The following is a 12,329-nucleotide window of genomic DNA, read 5'->3' as shown; positions in this document are numbered from 1 at the left end:
GGTAGAAAACCAATTGGTGCAAAGGAAAGTATTTCACTACTTTCACTGGAAACTTTTTTTGGTAAAATGTTTTAATCTTATTTTTTATAAAAATGTTGCTGCCATTTTGCATGGGGGCACTTTGATAAACTGACCTCTTGTCTCTTGGGCATCCTTTGACTAGTACTACACAGTACATCTCGTATAGTATTGTATTGTATGTCTTTATTTATATAGCGCCATTAATGTACATAGCGCTTCACAGTAGTAATACATGTGGTAATCAAATAAATAACAGATAAAATAACTAACAGATCATGGGAATAATTGCTTTAGACATAAAAGTAACATTAAGGAAGAGGAGTCCCTGCCCCGAGGAGCTTACAGTCTAATTGGTAGATAGGGAGAACGTACAGTAGGAGGGAGTTCTGGTAAGTGCGTCTGCACAGGGCCAAGCTTTATGTATCATGTGTTCAGAATATCCACAGTGCTATTCATATGCTTCTTTAAGCAAGTGTGTCTTAAGGTGGGTCTTAAAGGTGGATAGTCGGGTACTGAGGGAAAGGGCATTCCAGAGGTGTGGGGCAGTCAGTGAAAAAGGTTTAAGGCGGGAGAGGGCTTTAGATACAAAGGGGGTAGAAAGAAGACTTCCTTGAGAAGAACGCAAGAGTCTGGATGGTGCATAACGAGAAATTAGGGCTGAGATGTAGGGAGGGGCAGAAGAGTGTAAAGCTTTAAAAGTGAGGAGAAGAATGGAGTGTGAGATGCGGGATTTGATCGGAAGCCAGGAGAGGGATTTCATGAGGGGAGATGCTGAGACAGATCTAGGAAAGAGTAGAGTGATTCTGGCAGCAGCGTTTAGGATAGATTGTAGCGGAGACAGGTGAGAGGCAGGAAGGCCGGACAGCAGGAGGTTACAGTAATCAAGACGGGAGAGAATGAGGGCCTGAGTCAGCGTTTTAGCAGTCGAGCAACAGAGGAAAGGGCGCATCTTTGTTATATTGCGGAGGGAAAAGCGACAGGTTTTAGATATGTTTTGAATGTGAAGGGCGAATGTGAGAGAGTAGTCGAGTGTGACCCCTAGGCAGCGTGCTTGGGCCACTGGGTGAATGATCGTAGTTCCAATAGTAATGTGGAAGGAGGTAGTAGGGCCAGGTTTGGGAGGAAGTATGAGGAGCTCTGTTTTAGCCATGTTGAGTTTAAGGCGACGGAGGGCCATCCAGGATGATATAGCAGAGAGACATTCAGAAACTTTGATTTGTACAGCAGGTGTAAGGTCGGGTGTTGAAAAGTACATTTGTGTGTCGTCAGCCTAGAGGTGATATTTAAACCCAAAAGATGTTTTTAGGTCACTGTTGAAGGGTACATGCAACTACACACGTGGGTTTCTTGACAAGGCTGTTTTATTTTGCCTTGAAAAATATACAGCACACAAAACAAAAATAGCTCTTTTCCAGCAACAAACGAAAAGGGCTTTTCCTTCAGCAAACCGAACAAAACAGTATCTCTTTAGCAGACAGTTTATATATATGCAGCTACCCTTTTTCTATGCAGGGGACAGACAGTTCACAGTTTCACTACTTTGCTACTCAGACCTTGTTTTCAGGAATCACTTTAGCAGCTTACTCCTCTCTCATCAACAGCAAGCTCCATGTGTCTACAACCTGGGTTTTAACACACCTTGATTAGGCAGCTGGGATCCAACTAATTGTCCTGAGGTTCCCAGCTGAAGTTTAACCTAGTCAGTGCTGCACTGCAGACTAGACATAGGGTTTCCAGGCATATAACTTTTGGCTTTTATTTACCCTGTCACATTCCTCCCCTGTTAGTGTGTGGCTGGGGCTACACACGGCTGAAGCCCGACCATCCACCCCTTCTCTAGAAAAGAAGTCAGCATTTGCGTTCTCTTTTCCCGGCCTATGCTGAATCTCAAATGAGAAGGGTTGGAGGGCCATATACCACCTAGTCAATCTAGCATTGGAATCCTTCATGCTATTTAACCATTTCAGTGGAGCATGATCCGTCACCAAAGTAAAATGGACTCCTGCCAGGTAATGCCTCAAAGCCTCGCTTGCCCACTTAACTGCGAAGCACTCTTTCTCAATCACTGAGTAATTTTTTTCCCTTGGGAACAATTTCCTACTCAGGAAAAGGATAGGATGTTCAACTCCCTCAAACTGTTGTGACAACACTGCCCCTAGCCCTATCTCTGATGCATGTGTTTGCACTATAAAAGGGCTGTTGACGTCTGGGCTTCTAAGGATGGGACCCTCTGATAGACACCTTTTTATGTCCTCAAAGGCTCTCTGACAATCCCTTGACCACACCACTTGTGTAGGGGCACACTTTTTTGTGAGGTCCGTTAAAGGGGCTGCCACTTCTGAATAGTTGGGGATGAACCGCCGGTAGTACCCTGCTAAACCCAGCAGAGAGCGTACCTGCGTTTTTGTTTGGGGGGTCGGAACTTCTTTCAGGGCTGCTACCTTGTCGGCTAGTGGCCTTACTTTTCCACCTCCCACTGCATACCCTAAATATTTGGTTTCTGCTTTACCCAAGGCACATTTCTTAGGGTTGGCTGTGAGCCCTGCCTCTCTTAGAGATTTGAGGACCGCTTTCAGCCTATTTAAATGAGCCCGCCAATGTTTACTATAAATGACAATGTCATCTAGGTAGGCTGCGGCATAAGTCCTATGGGGCCTCAGTACCTTATCCATGAGTCTCTGAAATGTGGCTGGGGCTCCATGCAGTCCAAATGGCATTGTCACAAACTGGTTTAAACCCATGGGAGTGGCAAAGGCTGTTTTGCATTTGGACTTTTCCTCTAAGGGTATTTGCCAGTATCCTTTTGTCAAGTCCAACGTGGATATATATTCCGCGTTACCAAGGGCATCAATTAATTCGTCCACCCTTGGCATCGGATATGCGTCAAACTTGGATACCGCATTGACCTTTCGGAGGTCCATACAAAATCTTACCTTCCCATCGGGTTTAGGGACCATAACTAGTGGACTACACCACTCACTGCATAATTCCTCAATCACTCCTAAGTGTAACATTTCTTGTACCTACTTCTCTACCAGAGCCCTACGACTTTCAGGCAACCTATAAGGACGGGAATGTACTTTTAGCCCAGGTGCTGTCTCGATTGCATGGGAAATTAAGTTAGTTTGTCCTGGTAAGTCAGAAAAAACATCCTGGAATTGTGTAATTATTGCTAACATGTCCCCTTTTTGTTCAGAGGACAACTGTTTACCCATTGGGATTTTATCGTCACTCACGATGTTCTCCCGTGGAGGCTGAGGACCCAAGTCCGTTTCCTCCTCCACCGGGTGGATGAATAGAGACCGCTGCATCTTCCAGGGTTTCAGCAAGTTCACATGGTAAATTTGTTTACCATTCCTGGACCCTGGTTGAGCGATCTCGTAATCCACATCACCCGTACGGCGGAGTACTTCAAATGGGCCCTGCCATTTGGCCAGGAGTTTACTCTCGCAACTGGGTAACAATAACATCACCTGGTCTCCTGGGTGAAACACTCTCATGCGAGCATTCTGATTGTAATGTCTCTCCTGACTGTCCTGGGCTGATCTAAGATTCTCCCTGGCAAAATGGCCGACCATATCTAGGCGCTTCCTAAGGTCTAGTACATATTGCAGGGTATTTTTAGAAGGGGACTTCTGTTCCTCCCAGGACTCCTTTAGGAGGTCTAGGATACCCCGCGGTTGGCGGCCATAGAGCAATTCAAATGGAGAGAATCCTGTGGAAGCCAGGGGAACTTCCCACACTGCAAACAGCAGAAAAGGGAGAAGTTCATCCCAGGCTCTCTTTTCTGAGTCTACAAATTTCCTCAGCATCCCTTTTAGAGTTCGGTTAAATCTTTCCACCAATCCGTCAGTCTGTGGATGGTAGACCGATGTCCGAACAGACTTGACCTCTAGTAACTTTAAGACATCCTGCATCAGTTTAGCCATGACATTTGTACCTTGGTCTGTCAGCATAACCTGGGGAAGTCCAACCCGTGAGAACAGTTCCAACAACTTGTTGGCTACTTGCTTCGCCGTTGCTGTTCTCAGGGGGAACGCCTCAGGATACCTTGTTGCATAGTCCACTATTACAAGGATAAACCTGTGTCCTTTCGCAGAAGGTTCTAGAGGTCCTACCAAGTCTACCCCAACCCTCTCAAAGGGAACTGACACCAAGGGTAGAGGAACCAAAGGGGCTGGTTTATGTCCTTTTGGACTAGTTAGCTGGCACTCCGGACATGCTGCACATAGCTTAGCAATATCACTATGCATCCCTGGCCAATAGAATCGGGATGAAATACGGTCCAATGTTTTATCCCTGCCCAGGTGACCACCCCAAGGGACAGTATGGGCTAGAGTGAACACAGATTTAACAAACGCCTTGGGAACCAATATCTGTCTGGTGACCTCCCCTATTTGTGTCTGCCTATTCACCCTATATAGGATATCCTTTGATAGCTCAAAATGGGGGAATACTATCACCCCCTGTGCATCTAAAATCTGTTCATCAATTTTCACCACCTTGTCATACTGTCTCGCAAGGACTGGGTCTTCCCTTTGCTTCTGGCGAAAGTCAGGCAGGTACAGGTCTGGTAAATCTCCAGGGCCCATATCCCCCTCCCTTTGGCCATCCCCAGCCATCACTTGTGACCTCTGACTACTAGAATGGTCACCTTGAGACCCAGATTTCTGCAACCAGTCCTGTTTGTCCAAGCGTCTTTGCTTCCGAGTCTTTTGAACCCGGTATCTACTAGGAAAAAGGTCTGCCGAGAAGGGGAACAGTTTGCCAGGGTTCTCCTGAGCCCCAGAAGGAGGTTCCTCGTGAAAGACTGGGGCCATTAGGTCTGCAAAGAAAGGCCAGTCCCGACCGAGCACAACGGGGGCAGGTAGCCAAGGAGCGACTCCTACTTCGAGGTAAGCCTCCTGACCTTTTACCTGTAGCCGGATTTTGGCCATCGGATAACGTTTTACATCGCAGTGTATACATTCTATGCTCCATGGGGAGTCAAAAGAACACACGTTGGGCGGTAACAGTTCCTGGAGGACCAGAGTTTTCCCAGAGCCCGAATCTACAAGGGCCTTGACGTTTTTTCCCCCAATCAGGGCTGGAAGTAGCCAGGGCTTGTAATTTTCCCCAGAAAAAGCCGAGGCGACGGTTCTGCTGAATGAACAATCCATCAGTGGACAGTCCACATACCAGTGGCCTTGTTCTCTGCAAGCAGAACATGGAGAGGGTTCCCTCGCAGGAGGGGGCTGTGGATAGCGCTCCGCTGGACCGGTTACTGGAGACCAGGCATCTGGTGGGTCCTGTGGGCGATGTCCTCGGAAGTTCCTCTCACTTTGCGACGAGCCGACATCCGGAAGGAGATGAGGGTCTCTGCGGGGACCAGCATTTGGACTCCGTCCTTGCTGGAACGACTGCTCCTTCCTTTGGACTTGGCGGTTCCGTGACGGGCCGTAGGTTCCCCATTGATCTGACCTCCCTCTTTGGGCATCCGCAAATGCCGGTGGAGTCGGGTCCAGGACACTCTCCTGCTGCTCAGCCCCAAGGAAGTTCTCCACGAGTCGGACCGCCAAAGCTAGGGTTTCAGCAGCGTGGCATTTTACCCACGAGCGTGCGGGAGGGGGTATTACTTGTAGAAATTGTTCCAAAACCACCTGCTCCAGAATTGCCTCCTTAGTGCACTCCTCGGGTTGTATCCAGTGCATACACAAGTCCAATAATCGCTGAGCGAGGACCCGGGGTCTCATCTTAGCGGTGTACTTCATGTTCCGGAACTGCTGCCGGTAGGTCTCTGGGGTCAGACCTAAGCGATCCAGTATGGCGGCTTTTACTTGGCGGTAGTCCATTGCCTGATCTGTAGGGAGGCCCTGATATGAGGCCTGGGCTTCACCTATGAGGAGCGGGGCCAAAGCAGTTGCCCAGCGATCTGCAGCCCAGCCCTGAGCTTCGGCGACTCTTTCAAATGTTAGTAAAAAAGCCTCTGGATCCTCATTCGGAGCCATTTTCCTCAGGAGCATCGGGGGTCTGCTGGCCAGTTCTGCACCGGCAGACCCTTGGAATTGGGTCAGCAGCTTGGCAATCCGCTCATCCTGTGCTGTCTGTAGTCTTTCATCTCTCTCCGCTTGCAGCCGGGCCTGCTCGCACAGAAACGCTTTCAACATTTCTTCCATTCTTGTGTGTGTGTGTGGCCCTTTAACTGCAGGAGCCTTTTGAAAAAAATCAAATCCCACTTCTGACACCATATGTTGCAGGGTACATGCAACTACACACGTGGGTTTATTGACAAGGCTGTTTTATTTTGCCTTGAAAAATATACAGCACACAAAACAAAAATAGCTCTTTTTCAGCAACAAACGAAAATGGCTTTTCCTTCAGCAAACCGAACAAAACAGTATCTCTTTAGCAGACAGTTTATATATATGCAGCTACCCTTTTTCTATGCAGGGGACAGACAGTTCACAGTTTCACTACTTTGCTACTCAGACCTTGTTTTCAGGAATCACTTTAGCAGCTTACTCCTCTCTCATCAACAGCAAGCTCCATGTGTCTACAACCTGGGTTTTAACACACCTTGATTAGGCAGCTGGGATCCAACTAATTGTAATGAGGTTCCCAGCTGAAGTTTAACCTAGTCAGTGCTGCACTGCAGACTAGACATAGGTTTTCCAGGCTGTCAGGATCGCCTAGACCTCCTGCCTAGCCATAGCTTCCTTGTCCACTGGGTGTGCTGCTGCCTTCTGTTGGCTCTGGGTTCCTCTGTCTGTCTGTCTTCTTGTTGCTCCTGTCTCTGTCCTTATAGCTTGCTTCCTGTCTGTTGGTTTTGCCTTTGCTTGAAGTCAGATTCCTGATGCACATGCTTCTGATATCCTGATCTGTTTTCTGTACCTGTACCATAGAAATCTGTTCACAGTAAAAGCCCTTGCTGGTATCTGGCTTGTCCCTGTTTGTTCCTGTTCTCAGTCCCTGCCCCCAGACCTCTCCTTGCTCCCCTGTCCTGTTCCAGTCTCCTCGTTGCTGACCTCTGCTTGTTACCTGACTGCGCTGTCTGCCGCCTGCCTTGGACCCCTGCTTGTGACCCCTACTACGCTTGTGCTGTTCTGGCCACCAAGATCCTACCCGCCACAGGTGTCTCCCGTGACAGAAAGCAAAGGCCACTTCTGGATCTCGCTGGAACAGATTCTTCTTCTGCCTGCACCCTTTCCTGCCTGCTGCAGCAGACCACATCCGCATGGTTGAAGATAAGTACTTTAGTTTCTTTTTTGGAAATCCAAGTTGGGATTTTGAAAGGTTTTTTTTTGTTGCTGCTAAGTGTTCTGCAAGAATTATTGCATTCATAACGAAAAAACATTTTTTCTGACACTAGAACTGTTGCTGCAGAGACTATTGCAGCTTTCTTTGAGATTTTTTATTTTTGTGCAGTGCCTGGGTTAACCCTTGCAGTACCTGTTGCCACCTTTTTAGACTCTGACTTTTCATTTCCTGAATAGGCTTGTCTCTGCATCACTGGTTGGACCACTGCTGTTCACAGGGTTCTCATTTCAAAAGACAAGAGTGCTTCTATTATTTTGTTACTGCATACTGTGATTTTTCCTGCGATCTGTAGTTTTTCATATGATTGGTTCTAAGGTTTCAGGTTTACCTGCAAGTTCCCCTAAAGTTTGTTTCTCTGCAACATATGATATCCCTACGCCTGATATCAAAGGTTTCAGATTTGACTGCAGGGTTCTCTGTCTGATATTCCTATGTCCGATGTCAAAAGTTTCAGATCTAACTACAAGTTTTCTCTGTATTAGTTTCCTGCTGTCTATGATATTTCTATGCCTGATATCTAAAGTTTCAGATTCAACTGCAGGTTTTCTTTGTCTGTATGATATCCCTACGCCTGATGCCTAAAGATTTAGATGTAACTGCAGGTTTTCTCTGTCTGTATGATATCCCTACACCTGATGCCTAAAGATTTAGATGTAACTGCAGGTTTTCTTTGTCTATATGATATCCCTACGCCTGATGCCAAAAGATTTAGATGTAACTGCAGGTTTTCTCTGTCTGTATGATATCCCTACGCCTGATGCCTAAAGATTTAGATGTAACCGCAGGTTTTCTTTGTCTATATGATATCCCTACGCCTGATGCCTAAAGATTCAGATATAACTGCAGGTTTCTCTGTCTATGTTTTTTCCTTGCATTTATAATCTCTGTGACTGATGTTAAAGTCTCAAAGGGTCAGCTCTCCTATCTTGTGTCTCTCTGTGTCTAATATTCCTGTTGTTCATTCTAATGCTTCTGTTTTAAAAACACATTTCCTCTTTACTGGTTTCTTGGGAAGTGTGGTTTAATTATGGCTCCCACTCAAACAGTCTTGAGCAGTAAATGTGAACACAGTACCACTGATTCTTCAGAACTTCTCAAAGCAAGGAAGAAGAAGAAAAAGAAGGGAGGCATTACTGTGGAAGTTGCAGAAGGAATTAAGAATGAAAATTTAACCTCAGAGTCTGCATTTGATGAAAGAGATATGCTGCAGCTTAAGGCAACTCACAGACGTATCCCAAGAATAGTGGAAGAGAAGAAAGATGCTCCTACTCAGACGCTTCAAGCTGCACGAAAAGAGATTGATTGTCTTCATGGACGTTTAGATAAAGCGCAAGAAGCTAAGGCCTCGGTCCCGCTGCGCTCATTGGCGCGGGCGGCGGGTCGCGAGTTCCCCACCAGCAGGGGAATCCTCGCGAGCCGGTCCCGGTCCCCACTGGCTGCACAGCTGATTACACGCTGTAGCGCGTCAGCCGCTGGAGACACCAGAGAATGGTGTTTTCTAGCTTTGACGCGTGACGTGTGTGGCTGTGAGCCAATGGGGAGGGGAGGCTTCGGGAGGAGGAGAGGCTTCGGGAGGAGGAGAGGCTTCGGGGAGCGGGGAGGAGTGTGGAGGGACAGCAGGTGAGTGCCTTTCTCTGTGTGTGTGTCTGAGTGCGTGCATGCCTATCTGTGTGTGTATGTGTGTGCCCGAGTGCGTGAGTGCCTGCCTCTGTCTGTGTGTGTGTGTATGAGTGCCTGCCTGTGTGTGCGCGCGTGTGTGTGTATGAGTGCGTGAGTACCTGCCTGTGTGTGCGCGTGTGTGTGTGTGTATGAATGAGTGCCTGCGTGTGTGTGTTTAAACTTACTTTCCAGCTCCAGCCCGAGTCCGTGGAGGGAGGGGGGGGAGAGTAGCGGGTCCCTCCGCTCAAGCCACGCCCCCCCTCCCTGTCAAACCGCCCACCTCCCGATCAAACCTCCCACCTCCCGCCCACCTCCCGATCAAACCTCCCACCTCCCGCCCACCTCCCGCTCCGGCTCCCGCTCCCTACAGACCGCAGATCGCGGTCTGTGTATCTCAGCGCACCGCCTGTCAGCAGCGCAGGTGCGCTGACTCTGGGAGCGGGGCCTTAGCCTAAGGCTGCACTACAGAGCGGTCTATCCTCAGCAATTGCTAAGTGTGTTCTCCAGGAAAAAGAAAAACACCAGTTGGAAAGTGACCTGGATGTCATGTCAGGTGAGCTGGAGAAGGCATATGCTGATGCTGCTGAGAATCGGCGCCACGCTTCTAAAAGTAACGAATTCCTGGAAATCTCTATGAAGGAAATTGATAGGCTTAATACAGAGCTTAAAGTCTCCCATGAGGATATTTGCTACTTCAAAAAAGAGATGGAAGTCGATCGGGAGGAGAGATGCTACTTGACAACAGAGATACGTTCTATGAGAGAAATCTTCGAAGGGTTAAATATCAGTTTTGAAACTGTAACCCAAGAGTGCAAGAATCTCTATGTCCAAGTCAGTGAAGGAGATAAGAAACTCCATGAATTAGGAGAGGAGAAGAAACAGTTGGCCCAGGAAAAGTTAGACGTGCAGACAGCACTGCAGAATGCAGAGAGAGTGCTGCAAGAAGAAGGTGTCTCCCTGGAGCGGTGCACACAAGCAGAAAATATGCTGCAGAGTCAGCTGCGAGAACTGCGTACACATCTGCAGGACACCAAGGAGAAATGGGTGAATGCTGAAGAAAAGCAGCCTGTTCTGCAGGAAGAAAGTTTCCAGACTGCCTACAAAATAAGGATGCTGCAAGATTATTTGAGTACCCAGTGTGTCCCCAAAGAACAGCATGAGGAGCTGAAGGCCACACTGAGCATAACCAGAGCCTCGCTGGAGGAAGAGCTAAAGCTAGCAGCTGAACACACATCTCAGCAGCTCATAGCGCTGCAGGCGCAGATCGCTGAGCTCAAGACACAGCTTGCCAAAAAGGAGGAGAGAGAGAAGGTTTCCGTCTGTCAAGTGGCTGGCCTGACACAGCGCTATGAGGTCAAAATGGCCGATGCCTGTAAATTATTGGACCACACAGCCCGTGATAAGGTCCGGCTGCAGCTGGAGCTGGACAATGCTGGAGGAGTACCGGCAGCTGCAGATCAGAAATGAAGAAGATGAAACATATTTAAGCTTTACTCTGAGTCAGCTGGGAGATATGGAGTCGCGACTCAACTCCAAAGAAGCCGAACTGACAACTGCATTGAGTGGGAAAAGAAGTGCAGAAGGACAGCTTCAAGAGCTGAAAAATCAAATAGCTGGTCTTAATGAGAATTTAGGTGATACCACGAAACGGCAATCACAAAAGGAGACCATGGAGCGTGAATTCTATGTTCCCACTTACACATGTGAAAAGTCTGCACCCGTCATTGATGCCCACATTCCTGATGTCCATGCCTCTGCAATGGAGTTGAACGTATCCATTGGGAAGTTCCAGATTCCAAAACTAAAAGAGATATATTGGTCACAAAAAGAGACCACGGAAAGTGAATATGTCCCCTCTGCCGCATGTGAAGAGCCTGATGTATCTGTTCCGGATGCCCCTGCTATGACGTTAGACGGATCCCTGGTGAAGTTCCTTGCTATGTCTAATATTCTTGATGCTGATGCCAACGCTCTTGCGATGAGGATAAATGCACCTCTCACAGATTTCCCATCAGCACTTGACGTACACATTAAGTTGGCCTTCCATCAAGATTTCCCTGAAGAGCCTGGAGGGTTGTCCGGAGTTGTTGTTGATCCTTATGTTCCTGCAAAACATGGAGCGTTGTCCGAAGGCCATCGTGAGTCGGCCTTCCATCAGGGACACCTTGCTAAACCTGGAGGGTTGTCAGGAGGATCTACTGGCTCCTCTGCTCCTGCTGTGAAGACAAGCGCACGTTCTTCCGTTTATCTACGAATATCTGATGCGTCCTCTGCTGAGCCTGTGACCTACTCTGCAAAGTCAAGCTTACAGCTCACAGATTCTCTGGCATTTGGGTTGATGCATCCTGACATTCAACGGTTCCGAGAGATAATTGAATTCCTCTGTCGGCTTTCTGATGGACTTTTTCAGTCTGTACCTGTGGAGTACTCTCTGCCCGCTGACAAACCACCAGAGGTGGGTCACCTTGAGTCCACTTTTCATCAAGGCCTCCAGGAAGAGCCTGGAGGATCGTCCGGAGAATGCTCTTGAGAGGGGGGAGTAATGTCAGGATCGCCTAGACCTCCTGCCTAGCCATAGCTTCCTTGTCCACTGGGTGTGCTGCTGCCTTCTGTTGGCTCTGGGTTCCTCTGTCTGTCTGTCTTCTTGTTGCTCCTGTCTCTGTCCTTATAGCTTGCTTCCTGTCTGTTGGTTTTGCCTTTGCTTGAAGTCAGATTCCTGATGCACATGCTTCTGATATCCTGATCTGTTTTCTGTACCTGTACCATAGAAATCTGTTCACAGTAAAAGCCCTTGCTGGTATCTGGCTTGTCCCTGTTTGTTCCTGTTCTCAGTCCCTGCCCCCAGACCTGTCCTTGCTCTCCTGTCCTGTTCCAGTCTCCTTGTTGCTGACCTCTGCATGTTACCTGACTTCGTTACCTGCCGCCTGCCTCGGACCTCTGCTTGTTTCCTGACTGCGCTGTCTGCCGCCTGCCTTGGACCCCTGCTTGTGACCCCTACTACGCTCGTGCTGTTCCAGCCACCGAGATCCTACCTGCCACAGGAGTCTCCCGTGACACAGGCATATAACTGGTGGCTTTTATTTACCCTGTCACAGTCACCTAGAGAGAGTGTGTACAGAGAAAAGAGAAGAGGTCCCAGGACAGAGCCCTGGGGTACCCCCACAGAGATCAATAGAGGAGGAGGAGGTGTTAGCAGAAGAGACACATATGCACTTAACCTGACCCCTTGCAGACACAATGACCATAACGCGCTTCTACTGTCGCTGTAAATTCGCCCTACTTACCACTTAGATTGTAAGCTCTTCGCGGCAGGAACTCCTTTTCCTAATGTGTACTTTTATGTCTCTTATTTT

General features: G+C 48.2%; 1 long non-coding RNA gene across 1 annotated transcript in view; it reads left to right on the top strand.

The window, feature by feature from the left end:
• The window catches only part of LOC142466038 (uncharacterized), a 183,049-nt gene that overhangs the window by 82,080 nt on the left and 88,640 nt on the right, over positions 1 to 12,329 (top strand). The gene's annotated exons all lie outside the window — the stretch shown is intronic.

The sequence above is a fragment of the Ascaphus truei genome, chromosome 14 (genome assembly GCF_040206685.1).
Source record: "Ascaphus truei isolate aAscTru1 chromosome 14, aAscTru1.hap1, whole genome shotgun sequence".
Taxonomy (NCBI): domain Eukaryota; kingdom Metazoa; phylum Chordata; class Amphibia; order Anura; family Ascaphidae; genus Ascaphus; species Ascaphus truei.
This window is presented reverse-complemented; position numbering and strand designations above follow the sequence as displayed.